Here is a 23,883-nt window from a genome sequence, read left to right as displayed (position 1 = left end):
CTATGGACTTATTATTTTAATGAATAGAAGACTTAAAGATGTGTTACAAGAATCTCTCTAGGAAGGTGATTGTGCCTGTTCCATCATCACCTATTCTACCACATTACATCTGCATATTCACGAATCAAGAGCAACAACAACTATAGTGCTCTGAAGTCTAGACAGTGTACAACCACCCAACCTCTCCCAGGGCCCGTCAGCCCAGCACATCTGGCAGCCCCCAGGATCATGCCACTGGCTGTTAACAAGCGCAGTGTTCATTTCTACCTGCCGGCTTCAATTTATATGAACACCTGCGCCACCTGGATGGTGACTGTCCTGTATATATAGCAGCCAGCCAGCACCACCAAGCAGAATACTCCTCAGTGTCCACCTGCACACACAATACCCTGTGTGGTGGTAGATTTACGCAGCCTAGTACTTAGTACATTCAGCACCATTTTATTTCTTTTTTTTTAACGGAACGTTAACTTGTCTGTTTAATTGTTTTTACATTTTGCACTTGTAAGTAAGTTTTATTTTGTTTTTACTTTTTTTATATGTGCCTTCCATATCATCTGCTCTAAGCCACTGCTATTAGTTATTTTACCGTTACAGATGAAATAATTATTCTAGGAAGTGTATGCAATTTAAAGACCCCTCAGTAATATACAGACCATTTAACAATTACAAAGACACGCCAGCCTTGTCTTATTAATGCCACGTAATTCACATTTAAACTATAAATAACAATCACTTGTCATCAACACATCAGTGTGGAAGACAGAGGACATGAACAACATGGAGGAGTTAATGCTCAAGCGGATGTTGAGTATGGAACGTGAATTTCTGGTGGAACGTGTTGTGTATATTGGTGTGAAGACTGGAGATTTTGACTTGTATATATGTGTTCTGATAGAGGAGACGTGTGCATTGTAGTTGAGACGTGTGCACAGTAGTGGAGACGTGTGGACTGTAGTGATGTGAGCATTGTACTTTATAAGAACATAAGAACAAAGGCAACTGCAGAAGGCCTATTGGCCCATACGAGGCAGCTCCTATTTATAACCACCCAATCCCACTCATATACTTGTCCAACCCGCGCTTGAAAGAATCGAGGGACCCACCTCCAGCACGTTACGCGGTAATTGGTTCCACAAATCAACAACCCTGTTACTGAACCAGTATTTACCCAAGTCTTTCCTAAATCTAAACTTATCCAATTTATACCCATTGTTTCGTGTTCTGTCTAGTGTTGATACTTTTAATACCCTGTTAATATCCCCTTTGTTATGTCCATTCACCCACTTGTAAACCTCTATCATGTCACCCCTAACTCTTCGCCTTTCCAGTGAATGCCACTTAAGCTTTGTTAATCTTTCTTCATATGAAAGATTTCTAATTTGGGGAATTAACTTATCCTCATCCTACGCTGGACACGTTCAAGTGAATTTATATTCATTCTATAATATGGCGACCAAAACTGAACTGCATAATCTAAATGGGGCCTAACTAGAGCAAGATATAGCTTGAGAACCACACCAGGTGTCTTGTTACTAACGCTGTGATTAATAAATCCAAGTGTCCGATTTGCCTTATTACGAACTTTTATGCATTGATCCTTTTGTTTTAAATTCTTACTAATCATAACTCCCAGATCCCTTTCGCAATCCGACTTCGCAATCTCAACACCATCTAGCTCGTATCTTGTAACTCCATCATCATTACCTAACCTCAGAACTTTACATTTATCAGCATTAAACTGCATCTGCCAATCCTTTGACCATTTCAAAACCCTATCTAGATCAACTTGAAGTGATAGTGAGTCCTCCTCCGAATTAATTTCCCTACCGATTTTCGTATCATCGGCAAATTTGCAAATGTTGCTACTCAAACCTGAATCTAAATCATTTATATATATTATAAACAACAGAGGTCCCAGGACAGAGCCTTGAGACACTCCACTTACAACATTTTCCCACTCTGACTTGATTCCATTTATACTAACTCTCTGTTTCCTTTGGTATAGCAATGCCCTAATCCAGCTTAATATAGCACCCCCAATACCATGAGACTCTATCTTTTTAATCAGTCTTTCATGTGGCACTGTATCAAAAGCTTTGCTAAAATCAAGGTACACAACATCGCAATCCTTACCACTATCAACTGCCTCAATTATGCTAGAATAAAAAGATAACAAATTTGTTAAACATGAACGGCCATTTGTAAAACCATGTTCCGACTCATTTATTAATTTATGTTTTTCAAGATGGAGACGAATTGTATTTGCAATTATTGATTCAAGTAACTTTCCCACAATAGACGTTAGGCTAATTGGCCGATAGTTTGACGCAAGTGATCTATCTCCTTTCTTAAAAATCGGTACCACATTAGCTACCTTCCATGACTCTGGCACTCTGCCTGACTCTATTGATTTATTAAATATGGTAGACAGTGGCTCGGAAAGCTCCTCTTTGCATTCTTTAAGCACCATGGCAAACACTTCATCCTGCCCTGGGGATTTGTTTGGTTTTAGTTTTTCTAATTGTTTAATTACATCCTCCCTGGTAACTGCTAAACTAGTCAACCTGTCCTCATCCCCACCCACATAGACTTGTTCGGCTGCAGGCATATTGTTAAGTTCTTCTTTAGTAAATACAGATAAAAAATATTTGTTAAAAATACTACTCATCTCCTTGTCATTACCCGTTATTTGACCTGTCTCAGATTTTAATGGACCTATCCTTTCCCTAGTCTTAGTTCGATATAACTGAAAAAACCCTTTAGGATTTGACTTTGCTTGCTCTGCTATGCGAACTTCATAGTTTCTTTTTGCTTTCCTAATCTCCTTTTTAACATTTCTAACCAGTTGTATGAATTCCTGTTCTAACCTGACTTCCCTATTCTTAATCCTTTTGTACCAAGCTCTCTTTTTACCTATAAGGTTCTTTAAATTATTTTTTATCCACTTTGCGTCATTAGTATTCGACCTATTCAATTTGTATGGTATACTACGTTCCTGTGCTTTGTTTAGAATATTCTTAAATAAGTTATATATTAAATCCACATCGAAATCCCCTTTTACGTCACCTATCGCTGGGTTCATGTCTCGCTCTAAGACCGGCCCACACCCCCATACCCAAGAGTTTCCGATCTATTTGACCAAAAAAAATTCTTAGGCTATTAAAATCAGCTTTTCTAAAATATGGCACTTTAACAGAATTTTCTCCTACAGGTCTATTCCATTCTATGCTAAATCTGATTACTTTGTGATCACTGTTCCCTAGCTCACTCCCTATTTCGATGTCATTAATTTGTGTTTCCCTGTTAGTTAACACTAAATCTAAAATATTATTTTCCCGCGTTGGTTCCTTAATGTGTTGCGTAAGAAAGCAATCGTCAATTAATTCTAGAAAATCTTCTGCTTCACTATTCCCTGTTTTGTTCACCCAGTTTATTCCACTGAAATTAAAGTCACCCATGACATAAATACTGTTAGATCTAGATGCTCTAGATATTTCATTCCATAGATGCTTTGCTTCCATTCTGTCTAAATTTGGTGGCCTATATATAACTCCTATTATAATATTATTTGCTTTTTCGTTTAATTCTATCCAAATAGTTTCTGTGTGTGGCTCAGTTTTGATTCCCTCTTTGAGACTACATTTCAAATTGTCCCTAACATGTATGGCTACTCCCCCTCCTCGTCTAATATATCTATCTGTGTGAAATAGTTTAAATCCATTTATCTTATATTCAGCTAATAGTTCTCTATTTTCTACGTTCATCCACGTTTCGGTAAGTGCAATAATATCTATTTTTTCTGTGCAGACAAGAGCATTTAATTCATTAATTTTATTTCTTAGACTTCTACTGTTAGTGTAATATATCCTAAGTAAATTGTTATTTTGAGGCCCTTTTCTTTCCCTGATCATTTTGCCAATTCTTTTCTCCAACGAACACATACTTTTATTACCTCCTTCCTCCAAATCAATTCCCATACCACTATCTACTAACAGTTTAAACCCAAACAAATACCTCTAACCACTGGTTCCAACGAGTTCGCAACAGCAACAACCCCAGCCGTCGATAGATGCACCCCATCACGAGCATACATTTCATTTCTTCCATAGAAGCGTTCCCAGTTGACTATGAAAGATATTGCATTTTATTTGCAATATCTTTCCAGCCGGCAATTGACACCAAGTGCCCTTGACATCCATTCATTTCCCACTCCCTTTCTTGGAAGAATGCCACATATGATCGGGATTCCTCCCTTGCTCCTAACTAATTCAATGGCTGCCCTAAATCTCTGTATTAGTTCCTCACTCCTAACTCGCCCAACATCATTACCCCCTGCACTAATACAAATAATGAGTTTGTTCCCATTTCCTGTCATAATATCATTCATGTTTTCAACAATATCACCAATTCCAGCTCCCGGATAGCAAACCCTTAATCTGTTCCCCCTATCTCTGGCACAAAACGTTCTGTCTAAATACCTCACCTGGGAATCTCCCACAACCAAAATTCGCTTCGGTACCGCCCTAACTTTCTGAGCAGCCTGAGGGGCCAGCGCTCCGCCGTTCCTCGCTGCAGGCGCACTACAGCACTCGTCCTCCAACACGGCAAATGAATTTGCCGTCCTTAGGGCGTCTGTAGGCGGCCTTGTCAAGGTCTTCTTAAGACCCCTGTTTTTCACTACTCTCCACGATGAGGTCTCGTCAACACTGGTCTCCTCCTTCGTTTCCTCTCGAAGTCTCAGCCGTCGTACCTCCTTCCACAGGGAATCCATCTCTGCTCTCAGAGCTCCAACCAAACTCACCAAATCATTAACTAATCCTTCCATTATTGCAATAATAATGTTACTCCAGAGCTCCAGCTAACACAACCTCTCACTGTGACAGCACCTGACTGACTGATTTGTGGAACCAGTTGCCGCGTGACGTGCTGGAGGTGGGGTCCCTCTATTGTTTCAAGCGCGGGTTGGACAAGTATATGAGTGGGATTGGGTGGTTATAAATAGGAGCTGCCTCGTATGGGCCAATAGGCCGTCTGCAGTTGCTTTTGTTCATATGTTCTTATGTTTCCACTATAGATATCACATCTCCACGACAGATGACACGTCTCCAGTATAGATGATTTGTCTCCACTATAGATGACACGTCTCCACTATAGATGACTTGTCTCCACTATAGAACATAAGAACATAGGTAACTGCAGAAGGCCTATTGGCCCATACGAGGCAGCTCCTATCTATAACCACCCAATCCCACACATATACTTGTCCAACCCACGCTTGAAACAATCGAGGGACCCCACCTCCACCACGTTACGCGGCAATTGGTTCCACAAATCAACAACCCTGTTACCGAACCAGTATTTACCCAAGTCTTTCCTAAATCTATACTCATCCAATTTATACCCATTGTTTCGTGTTCTGTCTTGAGTTGATACTTTTAATACCCTATTAATATCCCCCTTGTTATGTCCATTCATCCACTTGTAAACTTCTATCATGTCACCCCTAACTCTTCGTCTTTCCAGTGAATGCAATTTAAGCTTTATTAATCATTCTTCATATGAAAGACTTCTAATTTGGGGAATTAACTTTGTCATCCTACACTGGACACGTTCAAGTGAATTTATATACATTCTATAGTACGGCGACCAAAACTGAACTGCATAATCTAAATGGGGCCTAACCAGAGCAAGATATAGCGGAAGAACCACACCAGGTGTCTTGTTACTAACAATTCGATTAATAAATCCCAGTGTCCTATTCGCCTTATTACGAACATTCATGCATTGATCCTTTTGTTTTAAATTCTTACTAATCATAACTCCCAGATCCCTTTCGCAATCCGACTTCGCAATCTCAACACCATCCAGCTCGTATCTTGTAACTCTATCATCCTTACCTATCCTCAAAACTTTACATTTATTAGCGTTAAACTGCATCTGCCAGTCTTTTGACCATTTTAAAACCCTATTTAGATCAACTTGAAGTAATAGCGAGTCTTCTTTCGTGTTGATTTCCCTACCGATTTTTGTATCATCTGCAAATTTGCAGATGTTGCTACTCAACCCTGAATCTAAATCATTTATATATATTATAAACAACAGAGGTCCCAGGACAGAGCCCTGAGGTACTCCACTAACAACATTATCCCACTCTGACTTAACCCCATTTATACTAACTCTCTGTTTCCTTTGGAATAGCCATGCCCTAATCCAACTTAATATAGCACCATGAGCTTCTATTTTTTTAATTAGTCTTTCATGTGGCACTGTATCAAAAGCTTTGCTAAAGTCAAGGTACACAACATCACAATCCTTACCACTATCAACTGCCTCAACTATGCTGGAATAAAAAGTTAGCAAATTTGTTAAACATGAACGGCCATTTGTAAAACCACGTTGCGACTCATTTATTAATTTATGTTTTTCAGGAAAGAGATGAATTTTATTTGCAATTATTGATTCAAGTAACTTTCCCACAATAGTCGTTAGGCTAATTAGCCGATAGTTTGACGCAAGTGATCTATCTCCTTTCTTAAAAATTTGTACCACATTAGCTACCTTCCATGACTCTGGCACTGCCTAAATCTATTGATTTATTAAATATGGTAGACAGTGGCTCGGAAAGCTTCTTTTGCATACTTTAAGCACCCTTGCAAACACTTCATCTGGCCCCTGGGGATTTGTTTGGTTTTAGTTTTACTAATTGTTTAATTACATCCTCCCTGGTAACTGCTAAACTAATCAACCTGTCCTCATCCCCACCCACATAGACTTCTTCGGCTGAAGGCATATTGTTAAGTTCTTCTTTAGTAAATACAGATATAAAATATTTGTTAAAAATACTACTCATCTCCTTGTCATTATCCGTTATTTGACCTGTCTCAGATTTTAATGGACCTATCCTTTCCCTAGTCTTAGTTCGATATAACTGAAAAAACCATTTAGGATTTGACTTTGCTTGCTCTGCTATGCGAACTTCATAGTTTCTTTTTGCTTTCCTAATCTCTTTTTTACCATTTCTAACCAGTTGTATGAATTCCTGTTCTAAACTGACTTCCCTAAATTTAGATTGTTCTAAATTGACTTGGGTATAAATTGGATAAGTTTAGATTTAGGAAAGACTTGGGTAAATACTGGTTCAGTAACAGGGTTGTTGATTTGTGGAACCAATTGCCGCGTAACATTGTGGAGGTGGGGTCCCTCGATTGTTTCAAGCACGGGTTGGACAAGTATATGAGTGGGATTGGGTGGTTATAGAATAGGAGCTGCCTCGTATGGGCCAATAGGCCTTCTGCAGTTACCTTTGTTCTTATGTTCTTATGTCCCCATTCTTAATCCTTTTGTACCAAGCTCTCTTTTTACCTATAAGGTTCTTTAAATTCTTTGTTATCCACTTTGGGTCATTAGTATTCGATCTATTCAATTTGTATGGTATACTACGTTCCTGTGCTTTGTTTAGAATATTCTTAAATAAGTTATATATTAAATCCACATCGAAATCCCCTTTTACGTCACCTGTCGGTGGGTTTATTTTTTTTTTGAGATATATACAAGAGTTGTTACATTCTTGTACAGCCACTAGTACGCGTAGCGTTTCGGGCAGGTCCTTAATCCTATGGTCCCTGGAATACGATCCCCTGCCGCGAAGAATCGTTTTTTTCATCCAAGTACACATATTTTAATGTTGCGTTAAACAGAGGCTACAGTTAAGAATTTGCGCCCAGTAAATCCTCCCCGGCCAGGATACGAACCCATGACATAGCGCTCGCGGAACGCCAGGCGAGTATCTTACCACTACACCACGGAGACTGCTAAATGTCTCGCTCGAAGACCGGCCCACATCCCATACCCAAGAGTTTCCAATCTATTTGACCCAAAAAATTTCTTAGGCTATTAAAATCAGCTTTTCGAAAACCTGGCACTTTAACAGAATTTTCTCCTACAGGTCTATTCCATTCTATGCTAAATCTGATTTAACATAAGAACATAAGAACAAAGGTAACTGCAGAAGGCCTATTGGCCCATACGAGGCAGCTCCCATTCTATAACCACCCAATCCCACTCATATACTTGTCCAACCCGTGCTTGAAACAATCGAGGGACCCCACCTCCACAATGTTACGCGGCAATTGGTTCCACAAATCAACAACCCTGTACTGAACCAGTATTTACCCAAGTCTTTCCTAAATCTAAACTTATCCAATTTATACCCGTTGTTTCGTGTTCTGTCCTGTGTTGATACTTTTAATACCCTATTAATATCCCCCCGGTTATGTCCATTCATCCACTTGTAAACCTCTATCATGTCACCCCTAACTCTTCGCCTTTCCAGTGAATGCAACTTAAGCTTTGTTAATCTTTCTTCATATGAAAGATTTCTAATTTGGGGAATTAACTTAGTCATCCTACGCTGGACACGTTCAAGTGAATTTATATCCATTCTATAATATGGCGACCAAAACTGAACTGCATAATCTAAATGGGGCCTAACTAGAGCAAGATATAGCTTGAGAACCACACCAGGTGTCTTGTTACTAACGCTGCGATTAATAAATCCAAGTGTCCGATTTGCCTTATTACGAACATTTATGCATTGATCCTTTTGTTTTAAATTCTTACTAATCATAACTCCCAGATCCCTTTCGCAATCCGACTTCGCAATCACAACACCATCTAGCTCGTATCTTGTAACTCTATCATCATTACCTAACCTCAGAACTTTACATTTATCAGCATTAAACTGCATCTGCCAATCCTTTGACCATTTCAAAACCCTATCTAGATCAACTTGAAGTGATAGTGAGTCCTCCTCCGAATTAATTTCCCTACCGATTTTCGTATCATCGGCAAATTTGCAAATGTTGCTACTCAAACCTGAATCTAAATCATTTATATATATTATAAACAACAGAGGTCCCAGGACAGAGCCTTGAGGCACTCCACTTACAACATTTTCCCACTCTGACTTGATTCCATTTATACTAACTCTCTGTTTCCTTTGGTATAGCCATGCCCTAATCCAGCTTAATATAGCACCCCCAATACCATGAGACTCTATCTTTTTAATCAGTCTTTCATGTGGCACTGTATCAAAAGCTTTGCTAAAGTCAAGGTATACAACATCGCAATCCTTACCACTATCAACTGCCTCAACAATGCTAGAATAAAAAGATAACAAATTTGTTAAACATGAACGGCCATTTATAAAACCATGTTGCGACTCAATTATTAATTTATGTTTTTCAAGATGAAGACGAATTTTATTTGCTATTATAGATTCGAGTAACTTTCCCACAATAGACGTTAGGCTAATTGGTCGATAGTTAGACGCAAGTGATCTATCTCCTTTCTTAAAAACTGGTATCACATTAGCAACTTTCCAAAACTCTGGCACTCTGCCTGACTCTATTGATTTATTAAATATGGTTGACAGTGGGTCACAAAGCTCCTCTTTGCATTCTTTAAGCACCCTGGCAAACACTTCATCCGGCCCTGGGGATTTGTTTGGTTTGAGTTTTACTATTTGTTTAAGAACATCTTCCCTGGTAACTGCTAAACTCGTCAACCTGTCCTCGTCCCCACCCACATAGACTTGTTCGGCTGAAGGCATATTGTTAAGTTCCTCTTTAGTAAATACAGATACAAAATATTTATTAAAAATACTACTCATCTCTTCATCACTATCTGTTATTTGACCTGTCTCAGTTTTTAATGGACCTATCCTTTCCCTAGTCTTAGTACGATATAACTGAAAAAACCCTTTAGGATTTGTCTTTGCTTGCCCTGCTATGCGAACTTCATAGTTTCTTTTTGCTTTCCTTATCTCTTTTTTAACATTTCTAACCAGTTGTATGAATTCCTGTTCTAAAGTGACCTCCCCATTTTTAATCCTTTTGTACCAAGCTCTCTTTTTACCTATAAGGTTCTTCAAATTCTTTGTTATCCACTTTGGGTCATTAGTATTCGATCTATTCAATTTGTATGGTATACTACGTTTCTGTGCTTTGTTTAGAATATTCTTAAATAAGTTATATATTGAATCCACATCGAAATCCCCATTTAAGTCACCTATCGCTGGGTTCATGTCTCGCTCCAAGACCGGCCCACACCCCATACCCAAGACTTTCCAATCAATTTGACCCAAAAAATTTCTTAGGCTATTAAAATCAGCTTTTCGAAAATCTGGCACTTTAACAGAATTTTCTCCTACTGGTCTATTCCATTCTATGCTAAATCTGATTTCTTTGTGATCACTGCTCCCTAGCTCACTCCCTATTTCGATGTCATTAATTTGCGTTTCTCTGTTAGTTAACACTAAATCTAAAATATTATTTTCCCGTGTTGGTTCCTTAATGTGTTGCGTAAGAAAACAATCGTCAATTAATTCTAGAAAATCTGCTTCACTATTCCCTGTTTTGTTCAACCAGTTTATTCCGCTAAAATTAAAGTCACCCATGACATAAATACTGTTAGATCTAGATGCTCTAGATATTTCATCCCATAGATGCTTTGCTTCCATTCTGTCTAAATTTGGTGGCCTATATATTACTCCTATTATAATATTATTAGCTTTTTCGTTTAATTCAATCCAAATAGTTTCTGTGTGTGGCTCTGTTTTGATTCCCTCTTTGAGACTACATTTCAAATTGTCCCTAACATATATGGCTACTCCACCTCCTCGTCTAATATATCTATCTGTGTGAAATAGTTTAAATCCATATATTTGATATTCAGCTAATAGTTCTCTATTTTCTACATTCATCCACGTTTCGGTAAGTGCAATAATATCTATTTTTTCTGTGCAGACAAGAGCATTTAATTCGTTAATTTTATTTCTTTGTGATCACTGTTCCCTAGCTCACTCCCTATTTCGATGTCATTAATTTGTGTTTCCCTGTTAGTTAACACTAAATCTAAAATATTATTTTCCCGCGTTGGTTCCTTAATGTGTTGCGTAAGAAAGCAATCGTCAATTAATTCTAGAAAATCTTCTGCTTCACTATTCCCTGTTTTGTTCACCCAGTTTATTCCACTAAAGTTAAAGTCACCCATGACAAAAATACTGTTAGATCTAGATGCTCTAGATACTTCATCCCATAGATGCTTTGCTTCCATTTTGTCTAAATTTGGTGGCCTATATATTACTCCTATTATAATATTTTTTGCTTTTTCGTTTAATTCTATCCAAATAGTTTCTGTGTGTGGCTCAGTTTTGATTCCCTCTTTGAGATTTGTCTCCACTATAGATGACAGGTCTTCACTCTAGATGACAAGACTCAACTATAGATGACACGTCTCCACTATAGATGACTTGTCTCTACTATAGATGATTTGTCTCAATTATAGATGATTTGTCTTCAATATAGATGACTTGTCTACAATATAGATGACTTGTCTCCACTATAGATAACATGTCTCCACTATAGATGACACGTCTCCACTATAGATGACTTGTCTCCACTATAGATAACATGTCTCCACTATAGATGACACGTCTCCACAATAGATGACACGTCTCCACTATTGATGACAGGTCTCCACTATAGATGAATTGTCGCCACTATTGATGAATTGTCTCCACTATTGGTAACAGGTCTCCACTTTAGATGACAAGATCTCCACTGAAGATGACTTGTCCCACTACAGATGACTTGTTTCCACAATAGATAACTTGTCTTCACTATAGATAACTTGTCTCCACTATAGATGATTTGTCTCAATTTTAAATGATTTGTCTCCACTATAGATGACAGGTCAACACTAGTGATGATACGTCTCCACTATAGATGACTTATCTCCACTATAGGTGATTTGTCTCATTTATAAATGATTTGTCTCCACTATTGATGACTTGTCTCCAATATAGAAGACTTGTCTCCACCTCAGATGACAGATCTTCACTATAGATGACAGGTCTTTACTATAGATGACCCGTCTCCTTTATAAATGACAGTCTCCACTATAGATGACTTGTTTCCACTATAGATGATTTGTCTTCACTATAGATGACAGGTCTCACATGCAGATGACACGTCTCCACTATAAATGTCAGGTTTTGACAATAGATGACAGGTCTCCGCTATAGATGATTCGTCTCCCATATAGATGACATGTCCCCAATATAGATGACTTGTCTCCACTATAGATGACATGTCCCCAATATAGATGACTTGTCTCCACTATAGATGACAGGTCTCCACTATAGATGATAGGTGTCCACTATAGATGACAGGTCTCCACTATAGATTAAGACAAAAAAGAAGACGAGAGAGATATCAAATAAAATACAACAGGAAGATACTGGAAAGCCAAGTACCAAATCTACACAGTAAAATAACAACGTACTGAAGTGAACGATATGGAAGAAAATGGAGAATAGAACCAGTGAAGAACAGGGGTGCCATCGGGACAACCAGAGAACACTGTATAAACATCAGAGGTCCCCGGTTGTTCAACACCCTCCCAGCATGCATAAGAAATATTGCCGGAACAACCGTAAACATTTTCAAGAGGAAACTAGATTTATTCCTCTAAGGAGTGCCGGACCAACCGGGCTGTGGTGGGTATGTGGCCCTGCGGGCCACTCCAAGCAACAGCCTAGTGGACCAAACTCTCACAAGTCAAGCCTGGCCTCGGGCCGGGCTTGGGGAGTAGAAGAACTCCCAGAACCCCATCAAGCAGGTATCAAGCAGGTATAGATGAATTGTCTCCACTATTGATAACAGGTCTCCACTATAGATGACTGATCTCCACTGTAGATGACTTGTCCCACTACAGATGACGTGTTTCAACAATAGATAACTTGTCTTCACTTTAGATAACTTGTCTCCACTATAGATGATTTGTCTCAATTATAGATGATTTGTCTCCACTATAGATGACTTGTCTCCACTATAGATGATTTGCCTCCACAATAGATGAATCGTCTCCACTATAGAAGACTTGTCTCCACTATAGATGACCTGTCTCCACCATAGATGACAGATCAACACTATAGATGACAGGTCTCCACTATTGATGAAAGGTCTCCACTATACAGGAATTAACTCCATTATAGATGAATTATCACCATTATAGATAACAGGTCTCAACTATAGATGGCAGATCTCCACTGTGGATGACTTGTCTCCACTATTGAAGACTTGTCTCCACAATAGATAACTTGTCCCCACTATTGATGAATTGTCTCCACTATAGATGAATTGTCTCCACTATAGATGACTTGTCTCCACTATAGATGACTTGTCTCCACTATAGATGATTTGTCACCACTATAGATGACAGGTCTTCACTATAGATGACACGTCTCCACTATAGATGACAGGTCTCCAATACCGATGACACGTCTCCACTATAGATGACTTGTCTCCACTATAGATGATTTGTCTCCACTATAGATGATTTGTCCTCAATATTGATGACAGGTATCCACTGTAGATGACACGTCTCCTTTATAGATGACAGGTCTCCACTATAGATGACACGTCTCCACTATAGATAACATGCCTCCATTATAGATGACACGTCTCCACTAATGATGACAGGTCTCCACTATAGATGAATTGTCGCCAATATTGAGAAATTGTCTCCGCTATTGGTAACAGGTCTCTACTATAGATGACAGATCTCCACTGAAGATGACTTGTCCCACTACAGATTACTTGTTTCCACAATAGATAACTTGTCTTCACTATAGATAACTTGTCTCCACTATAGATGATTTGTCTCAATTATAGATGATTTGTCTCCACTATAGATGACTTGTCTCCACTATAGATGACTTGTCTCCACTATAGATGATTTGTCTCCACAATAGATGAATCACCTCCACTATAGAAGACTTGTCTCCACTATAGATGACTTGTCTCCACCATAGATGACAGGTCTACACTATAGATGACAGGTCTCCACTATGGTTGAAAGGTCTCCACTATAGAGGAATTAACTCCATTATAGTTGAATTATCACCATTATAGATAACAGGTCTCAACTATAGATGACAGATCTCCACGGTGGATGACTTATCTCCACTATTGATGACTTGTCTCCACAATAGATAACTTGTCCCCACTATTGATGAATTGTCTCCACTATAGAAGAATTCTCTCCACTATCGATGACTTGTCTCCACTATAGATGACTTGTCTCCACTATAGATGATTTGTCTCCACTATAGATGACAGGTCGTCACTATAGATGACACGTCTCCACTATAGATGACACGTCTCACGTCTCCACTATAGATGACAGGTCTCCAATACCGATGACACGTCTCCACTATAGATGACTTGTCTCCACTATAGATGATTTGTCTCCACTATAGATGATTTGTCCTCACTATTGATGACAGGTCTCCACTGTAGATGACACGCCTCCTTTATAGATGACAGGTCTCCACTATAGATGACACGTCTCCACTATAGATAACATGTCTCCACTATAGATGACACGTCTCCACTATTGATGACAGGTCTCTACTATAGATGAATTGTCGCCACTATTGAGGAATTGTCTCCCCTATTGGTAACAGGTCTCCACTATAGATGACAGATCTCCACTGAAGATGACTTGTCCCACTACAGATTACTTGTTTCCACAATAGATAACTTGTCTTCACTGTATATAACTTGTCTCCACTATAGATGATTTGTCTCAATTATAGATGATTTGTCTCCACTATAGATGACTTGTCTCCACTATAGATGATTTGTCTCCACAATAGATGAATCGTCTCAACTATAGACGACTTATCTCCACTATAGATGACTTGTCTCCACGATAGATGACAGGTCTCCACTATAGATGAAAGGTCTCCACTATAAGAACATAAGAACAAAGGCAACTGCAGAAGGCCTATTGGCCCATACGAGGCAGATCCTATTTATAACCACCCAATCCCACTCATATACTTGTCCAACCCACGCTTGAAACAATCGAGGGACCCCACCTCCAGCACGTTACGCGGTAATTGGTTCCACAAATCAACAACTCTGTTACTGAACCAGTATTTACCCAAGTCTTTCCTAAATCTAAACTTATCCAATTTATACCCATTGTTTCGTGTTCTGTCTTGTGTTGATACTTTTAATACCCTATTAATATCCCCCCTGTTATGTCCATTCACCCATTTGTAAACCTCTATCATGTCACCCCTAACTCTTCGCCTTTCCAGTGAATGCAACTTAAGCTTTGTTAATCTTTCTTCATATGAAAGATTTCTAATTTGGGGAATTAACTTAGTTATCCTACGCTGGACACGTTCAAGTGAATTTATATCCATTCTATAATATGGCGACCAAAACTGAACTGCATAATCTAATTGGGGCCTAACTTGAGCAAGAAATAGCTTGAGAACCACACCAGGTGTCTTGTTACTAACGCTGCGATTAATAAATCCAAGTGTCCGATTTGCCTTATTACGAACATTTATGCATTGATCCTTTTGTTTTAAATTCTTACTAATCATAACTCCCAGATCCCTTTCGCAATCTCAACACCATCTAGCTCGTATCTTGTAACTCTATCATCATTACCTAACCTCAGAACTTTACATTTATCAGCATTAAACTGCATCTGCCAATCCTTTGACCATTTCAAAACCCTATCTAGATCAACTTGAAGTGATAGTGAGTCCTCCGAATTAATTTCCCTACCGATTTTCGTATCATCGGCAAATTTGCAAATGTTGCTACTCAAACCCGAATCTAAATCATTTATATATATTATAAACAACAGAGGTCCCAGGACAGAGCCTTGAGGCACTCAACTTACAACATTTTCCCACTCTGACTTGATTCCATTTATACTAACTCTCTGTTTCCTTTGGTATAGCCATGCCCTAATCCAGCTTAATATAGCACCCCCAATACCATGAGACTCTATCTTTTTAATCAGTCTTTCATGTGGCACTGTATCAAAAGCTTTGCTAAAGTCAAGGTACACAACATCACAATCCTTACCACTGTCAACTGCCTCAACTATGCTAGAATAAAAAGATAACAAATTTGTTAAACTTAAACGGCCATTTATAAAACCATGTTGCGACTCAATTATTAATTTATGTTTTTCAAGATGAAGACGAATTTTATTTGCTATTATAGATTCGAGTAACTTTCCCACAATAGACGTTAGGCTAATTGGTCGATAGTTAGACGCAAGTGATCTATCTCCATTCTTGAAAACTGGTATCACATTAGCAACTTTCCAAAACTCTGGCACTCTGCCTGACTCTATTGATTTATTAAATATGGTTGACAGTGGGTAACAAAGCTCCTCTTTGCATTCTTTAAGCACCCTGGCAAACACTTCATCCGGCCCTGGAGATTTGTTTGGTTTGAGTTTTACTATTTGTTTAAGAACATCCTCCCTGGTAACTGCTAAACTCGTCAACCTGTCCTCGTCCCCACCCACATAGACTTGTTCGGCTGAAGGCATATTGTTAAGTTCCTCTTTAGTAAATACAGATACGAAATATTTATTAAAAATACTACTCATCTCTTCATCACTATCTGTTATTTGACCTGTCTCAGTTTTTAATGGACCTATCATTTCCCTAGTCTTAGTACGATATAACTGAAAAAGCCCTTTAGGATTTGTCTTTGCTTGCCCTGCTATGCGAACTTCATAGTTTCTTTTTGCTTTCCTTATCTCTTTTTTATCATTTCTAACCAGTTGTACGAATTCCTGTTCTAAAGTGACCTCCCCATTTTTAATTCTTTTGTACCAGCTCTCTTTTTACCTATAAGGTTCTTCAAATTCTTTGTTATCCACTTTGGGTCATTGGTATTCGATCTATTCAATTTGTATGGTATACTACGTTCCTGTGCTTTGTTTAGAATATTCTTAAATAAGTTATATATTGAATCCACATCGAAATCCCCATTTTCGTCACCTATCGCTGGGTTCATGTCTCGCTCCAAGACCGGCCCCCACCCCATACCCAAGACTTTCCAATCAATTTGACCCAAAAAATTCTAAGGCTATTAAAATCAGCTTTTCGAAAATCTGGCACTTTAACAGAATTTTCTCCTACAGGTCTATTCCATTCTATGCTAAATCTGATTTCTTTGTGATCACTGTTCCCTAGCTCACTCCCTATTTCGATGTCATTAATTTGTGTTTCCCTGTTAGTTAACACTAAATCTAAAATATTATTTTCCCGTGTTGGTTCCTTAATGTGTTGCGTAAGAAAACAATCGTCAATTAATTCTAGAAAATCTTCTGCTTCACTATTCCCTGTTTTGTTCAACCAGTTTATTCCACTAAAATTAAAGTCACCCATGACGTAAATACTGTTAGATCTAGATGCCCTAGATATTTCATCCCTTAGATGCTTTGCTTCCATTCTGTCTAAATTTGGTGGCCTATATATAACTCCTATTATAATATTATTTGCTTTTTCGTATAATTCTATCCAAGTAGTTTCTGTGTGTGGCTCAGTTTTGATTCCCTCTTTGAGACTACATTTCAAATTGTCCCTAACATATATGGCTACTCCACCTCCTCGTCTAATATAGCTATCTGTGTGAAATAGTTTAAATCCATTTATTTTATATTCAGAACTATTCAGCTAATAGTTCTCTATTTTCTACATTCATCCACGTTTCGGTAAGTGCAATAATATCTATTTTTTCTGTGCAGACAAGAGCATTTAATTCGTTAATTTTATTTCTTAGACTTCTACTGTTAGTGTAATATACCCTAAGTGAATTGCTATTTTGAGGCCCTTCTCTTTCCCTGATCATTTTGCCAATTCCTTTCTCCCACAAACACATACTTTTATTACCTCCTTCCTCCAAATCAATTCCCATACCTCTATCTACTAACAGTTTAAACCCAAACACCTCTAACCACTTCTTCCAACGAGTTCGCAACAGCAACAACCCCAGCTCTCGATAGATGCACCGCATCACGAGCATACATTTCATTTCTTCCATAGAAGTGTTCCCAGTTGTCTATGAAAGATATTGCATTTGATTTGCAATATCTTTCCAGCCGGCAATTGACACCAAGTGCCCTCGATATCCATTCATTTCCCACTCCCTTTCTTGGAAGAATGCCACATATGATCGGGATTCCTCCCTTGCTCCTAACTAATTCTATGGCTGTTTTATACCTCTGAATCAGTTCCTCACTCCTAACTCGACCAACATCATTTCCTCCCACGCTAATGCAAATAATGGGATTGTTCCCATTTCCAGCCATAATATCATTCATGTTGTTTATAATATCACCAATGCCAGCTCCGTGATAGCAAACCCTTAACCTGTTCCCCCTATCTCTAGCACAAAACGTTTAATCCAAATACCTTATCTGGGAATCTCCCACAACTAAGGTTTGCTTAGGTACTTCCTTTACTCTCTCAGGGGCTTGCCCTTCCTTGCTCTTCATTGCTTTCCCTTTTGCGCGATCCGCAGTCTCACCACAGCACTCGTCCTCCAAAACGTCAAATGAATTAGAAGTTGCTATGGCGTTTGAAGGCGGCTTTATCAAAGTCTTCTTAAGGCCCCTGTCTTTCACAACTCTCCAACACGAGGTCTCTTTACTACTGGTCTCCTACTTCGTTACTTCTCGTTGTTCTTTCAGCTGACGCACCTCCTCCCGCAGAGAGTCCAACTCTGTCCTCAGGGCTCCCACTAGAGTCACCAGGTCCTTCACTACAACTTCCATATTGCTATGATAATATAACAACACTCAGGAGCTCCGGTTAACACACCCTCTCACTGTGACTATCTGCGCCTGACTGAAACCTGTCATCTATAGTGGAAATAAATCATCTATAGTGGAGACCTATCATCCGTAGTGGAGACGTGTCATCTATAGTGGAGACCTGTCATCTATAGTGGAGACCTGTCATCTATAGTGGAGACAAAACATCTATTGCTGAGACAAGGCATCTATTGTGGAGACAAATCATCTTTAGTGGATACAAGTCATCTATAGGAGAGACAAGTTATCTATAGAGGAGACAAGTCATCTATTGTTGAGAAAAGTCATCTATAGTGGAGACAAGTTATCTATTGTGGAGACAAGTTATCTATAGTGGAGACAATTTATTTATTGTGGAGACAAGTTATCTATAAAGGAGACAAGTTTTCTATAGTGGAGACAAGTAGTCAATAGCGGAGACCTATCATCTATAGAGGAGACAAGTAATCTATAGTACAGACAAGTCATTTATAGTGGAGACCTGTCATCTATAGTAGAGACCTGTCATCTATAGTAGAGACCTGTCATCTATAATGGAGACAAATCATCTATTGTGGAGACGTGTCATCTGTAGTGGAGACCTGATATTTATAGTGCAGACCTGTCATCTGTAGTGGAGACAAGTCATCTATATTGAAGCTAAGTCATCTAAAGTGGAGACGTGTCATGTATAGTGGAGTCCTGTCATCTACGGTGGAGAAGAGTCATCTAAAATGGAGACATGTCATCTGTAGTGGAGACGTGTCATCTATAGTGGAGACATGTCATCTATTGGGGAGATAAATAATCTATAGTGGAGGCCTGTCATCTATAGTGGATTCCTGTATTGCAGACCTGTCACCTATAGTGGAAACCAAACAAATTCCCAGGGCCGGATGAAGTGTTTGCCAGGGGTGCTTAAAGAATGCAAAGAGGAGCTTTCCGGGCCACTGTCTACCATATTTAATAAGTCAATAGAGTCAGGCAGAGTGCCAGAGTCATGGAAGGTAGCTAATGTGGTACCAATTTTTAAGAAAGGAGATAGATCACTTGCATCAAACTATCGGCCAATTAGCCTAACGTCTATTGTGGGAAAGTTACTTGAATCAATAATTGCAAACACAATTCGTCTCCATCTTAAAAAAACATAAATTAATAAATGAGTCGCAACATGGTTTTACAAATGGCCGTTCATGTTTAACAAATTTGCTAACTTTTTATTCCAGCATAGTTGAGGCAGTTGATAGTGGTAAGGATTGTGATGTTGTGTACCTTGACTTTAGCAAAGCTTTTGATACAGTGCCACATGAAAGACTAATTAAAAAAATAGAAGCTCATGGTATTGTGGGTGCTATATTAACTTGGATTAGGGCATGGATATTCCAAAGGAAACAGAGAGTTAGTATAAATGGGGTTAAGTCAGAGTGGGATAATGTTGTTAGTGGAGTTCCTCAGGGCTCTGTCCTGGGACCTCTGTTGTTTATAATATATATAAATGATTTAGATTCAGGTTTGAGTAGCAACATTTGCAAATTTGCCGATGATACGAAAATCGGTAGGAAAGTTAATTCGGAGGAGGACTCACTATCACTTCAAGTTGATCTAGATAGGGTTTTGAAATGGTCAAAGGATTGGCAAAAGCAGTTTAATGCTGATAAATGTAAAGTTCTGAGGCTAGGTAATGATGATAGAGTTACAAGATACGAGCTAGATGGTGTTGAGATTGCGAAGTCGGATTGCGAAAGGGATCTGGAAGTTATGATTAGTAAGAATTTAAAACAAAAGGATCAATGCATGAATGTTCGTAATAAGGCGAATAGGACACTGGGATTTATTAATCGAAGTGTTAGTAACAAGACTCCGGGTGTGGTTCTTAAGCTATATCTTGCTCTGGTTAGGCCCCATTTAGATTATGCAGTTCAGTTTTGGTCTCCGAATTATAGTATGTATAAAAATTCACTTGAACGTGTCCAATGTAGGATGACTAAGTTAATTCCCCAAATTAGAAATCTTTCATATGAAGAAAGATTAACAAAGCTTAAGATGCATTCACTGGAAAGGCGAAGAGTTGGGGTGACATGATAGAGGTTTACAAGTGGATGAATGGACATAACAGGGGGGATATTACTAGGGTATTAAAAATATCAACACAAGACAGAACACGAAACAATGGTTATAAATTGGATAAGTTTAGATTTAGGAAAGACTTGGGTAAATAATGGTTCAGTAACAGGGTTGTTGATTTGTGGAACCAATTACCGCGTAACGTGGTGGAGGTGGGGTCCCTCGATTGTTTCAAGCGCGGGTTGGACAAGTATATGAGTGGGATTGGGTGGTTATAGATAGGAGCTGCCTCGTATGGGCCAATAGGCCTTCTGCAGTTACCTTTGTTCTTATGACTTGGTATCTATAGTGGAGACAAGTCACCTATTGGGGAGATAAATAATCTATAGTGGAGACAAGTCCTCTATAGTTGAGACGTGTCATCTGTATTGGAGACCTGTCATCTATAGTGAAGAAAAATAATCTATAGTAAAGAAAAATAATCTATTGTGGAGACAAGTCATCTAAAGTGGAGACCTGTTATCTATAGTGGAGACGATTTTTCTATTAGTTGACAAGACATCTATAGTGGAGACCTGTCATCTATAGTGGAGACCTGTCATCTATAGTGCAGACCTGTTACCTATAGAGGAGACCTGTCATCTATAGTGGAGACCTGTCATCTATTGTGGAGATCTGTCATCTATAGTGGAGACAAGTTATCTATAGTGGAGAAACGTCATCTATAGTGGAGACCTTTCATCTATAGTGGAGACGTGTCATCTATAGTGGAGACGTGTCGTCTATAGTGGAGACGTGTCATCTATAGTGGAGGCCTGTCATCTATAGTGATGATCTGTCATCTATAGTGAAGGCAAATCATATATAGTGGAGACAAGTCATATATAGTGGAGACAAGTCTTCTATAGTGGAGACCTGTCATCTATAGTGAAGACTAATCATCTATAGTGGAGACGTGTCATCTGTAGTGGAGACCTGTTATCTATAGTGGAGACAAGTCATCTATCATGAAGACAAGTCATCTATAGTGGAGACGTGTCATCTATAGTGGAGTCCTGTCATCTATAGTGGAGACAAGTTATCTATAGTGAAGATAAGTTATCTATAGTGAAGACCTTTCATCTATAGTGGAGACAAGTCATCTATAGTAGAGGCAAGTCATTTTTAGTGGAGACCTGTCATCTATAGTGGAGACAAGTTATCTATAGTTAAGACAAGTCATCTATAGTGAAGACCTGTCATCTATAGCGGAGACAAGTTATCTATAGTGAAGACCTGTCATCTACAGGGGAAACGTGTCATCTATAGTGGAGACAAGTTAGCTATAGTGAAGACAAGTCATCTATAGTGGAGACAAGTCCTCTATAGTGGAGTCAAGTCGTTTATAGTGGAGACCTGTCATCTATAGTGGAGAAAACTCATCTACTGTGGAGACCTGTCATCTATAGTGGAGACCTGTCATCTATAGTGGAGACCTGCCAACTATAGTGGAGACCCGACATCTACTGTGGAGACAAGTCATCTATAGTGGAGACCTGTTATCTACTGTGGAGATAATTCATCTATAGTGGAGACAAGACATCTTTAGTGGAGACCTGTCATGTATTGGGGAGACCTGTCATCTATAGTGAAGACAAATCATCTGTAGTAGAGACAAGTCATCTATAGTGGAGACAAGTCATCTATAGTGGAGACCTGTCATCTATAGTGGAGACGAGTCATCTGAAGTGGAGATCTGCTATCTATCGTGAAGACAAATCATCTATAGAGGAGACATATCATCTATAGTGGAGACAAGTCATCTATAGTGGAGACGGGTCATCTGTATTGGAGACCTGTCATCTATAGTGGAGACATGTCATCTGTAGTGGAGACTTGTCATGTATAGTTGAGACCTGTCATCTATAGTGGAGACAAGTCATCTGTAGTGGAGACCTGTCATCTATAGTGGAGACCTGTTATCTAAAGTGGATATGTGTAATCTATGGTGCGGACCTGACACCTATAGTGGAGACCTGTCATCTATAGTGGAGACCTGTCATCTATAGTAGAGACGTGCCATGTATAATGGAAACGTGTCATCTAAAGTGGAGACAAGTTAGCTGTAGTGAAGACAAGTCATCTATAGGGGAGACAAGTCATCTATAGTGGAGACAAGTCATCTATAGTGGAGACCTGTCATATATAGTGTAGACCTGTCATCTACAGTGGAGACAAATCATCTATAATGGAGACCTTTCATATATAGTGGAGACCTGTCATCTACAGTGGAGACAAATCATCTGTAGTAGAGACAAGTCATCTATAGTGGAGACAAGTGATCTATAGTGGAGACCTGTCATCTGTAGTGGAGACGAGTCATCTATAGTGGAGACCTGCCATCTATCGTGAAAACAAAACATCTATAGTGGAAACAAATCATCTATATTGGAGACAAGTCATCTATAGTGGAGACGTGTCATCTGTATTGAAGACCTGTCATCTATAGTGGAGACTTGTCGTCTGCAGTGGAGACTTGTCATCTATAGTGAAGTCTTGTCATCTATAATTGAGACAAGTCACCTGTAGTGGAGACGTATCATTTATAGTGGAGACGTGTCATCTCTAGTGGAAAAGTATCATCTAAAGTGGAGACAAGTCATCTATAGTGGAGACCTGTTATCTATAGTGGAGACGTGTCATATATAGTGGGGACCTGTCACCTATAGTGATGACCTGTCATCTATAGTGGAGACCTGTCATCTATAGTGGAGAAAAGTTATCTGTATTGGAGGCCTGTCATTTGTAGTGGAGACCTGTCATCTCTAGTGGAGACCTGTCATCTATAGTGTTTTGTCATTTTTTGTGGAGACGTGTCATCTATAGTGGAGACCTGTCATCTATGGTGGAGACCTGTCATCTATAGTGGAGACGTGTCATCTGTAGTGGAGTTGTGTCAACTGTAGTGGAGACCTGTCATCTATAGGGGAGACCTGTCATCTATAGTGGAGACGTGTCATCTATAGTGGAGACTTGTTATCTATATTGGAGACGTGTCATCTATAGTGGAGACCTGTCATCTATAGTGGAGACAAGTTATCTATAGTGAAGACCTGTCATCGATAGTGGAGACAAGTCATCTATAGTGGA

At 39.0% G+C, this 23,883-nt stretch overlaps 1 protein-coding gene across 1 annotated transcript in view; it reads right to left on the bottom strand.

Moving 5' to 3' along the window:
* The window catches only part of LOC123749441 (bestrophin-1-like), a 191,595-nt gene that overhangs the window by 57,061 nt on the left and 110,651 nt on the right, over positions 1–23,883 (bottom strand). The window lies entirely within an intron of this gene.

Source organism: Procambarus clarkii, chromosome 30 (assembly GCF_040958095.1).
Source record: "Procambarus clarkii isolate CNS0578487 chromosome 30, FALCON_Pclarkii_2.0, whole genome shotgun sequence".
Taxonomy (NCBI): Eukaryota; Metazoa; Arthropoda; class Malacostraca; order Decapoda; family Cambaridae; genus Procambarus; species Procambarus clarkii.
This window is presented reverse-complemented; position numbering and strand designations above follow the sequence as displayed.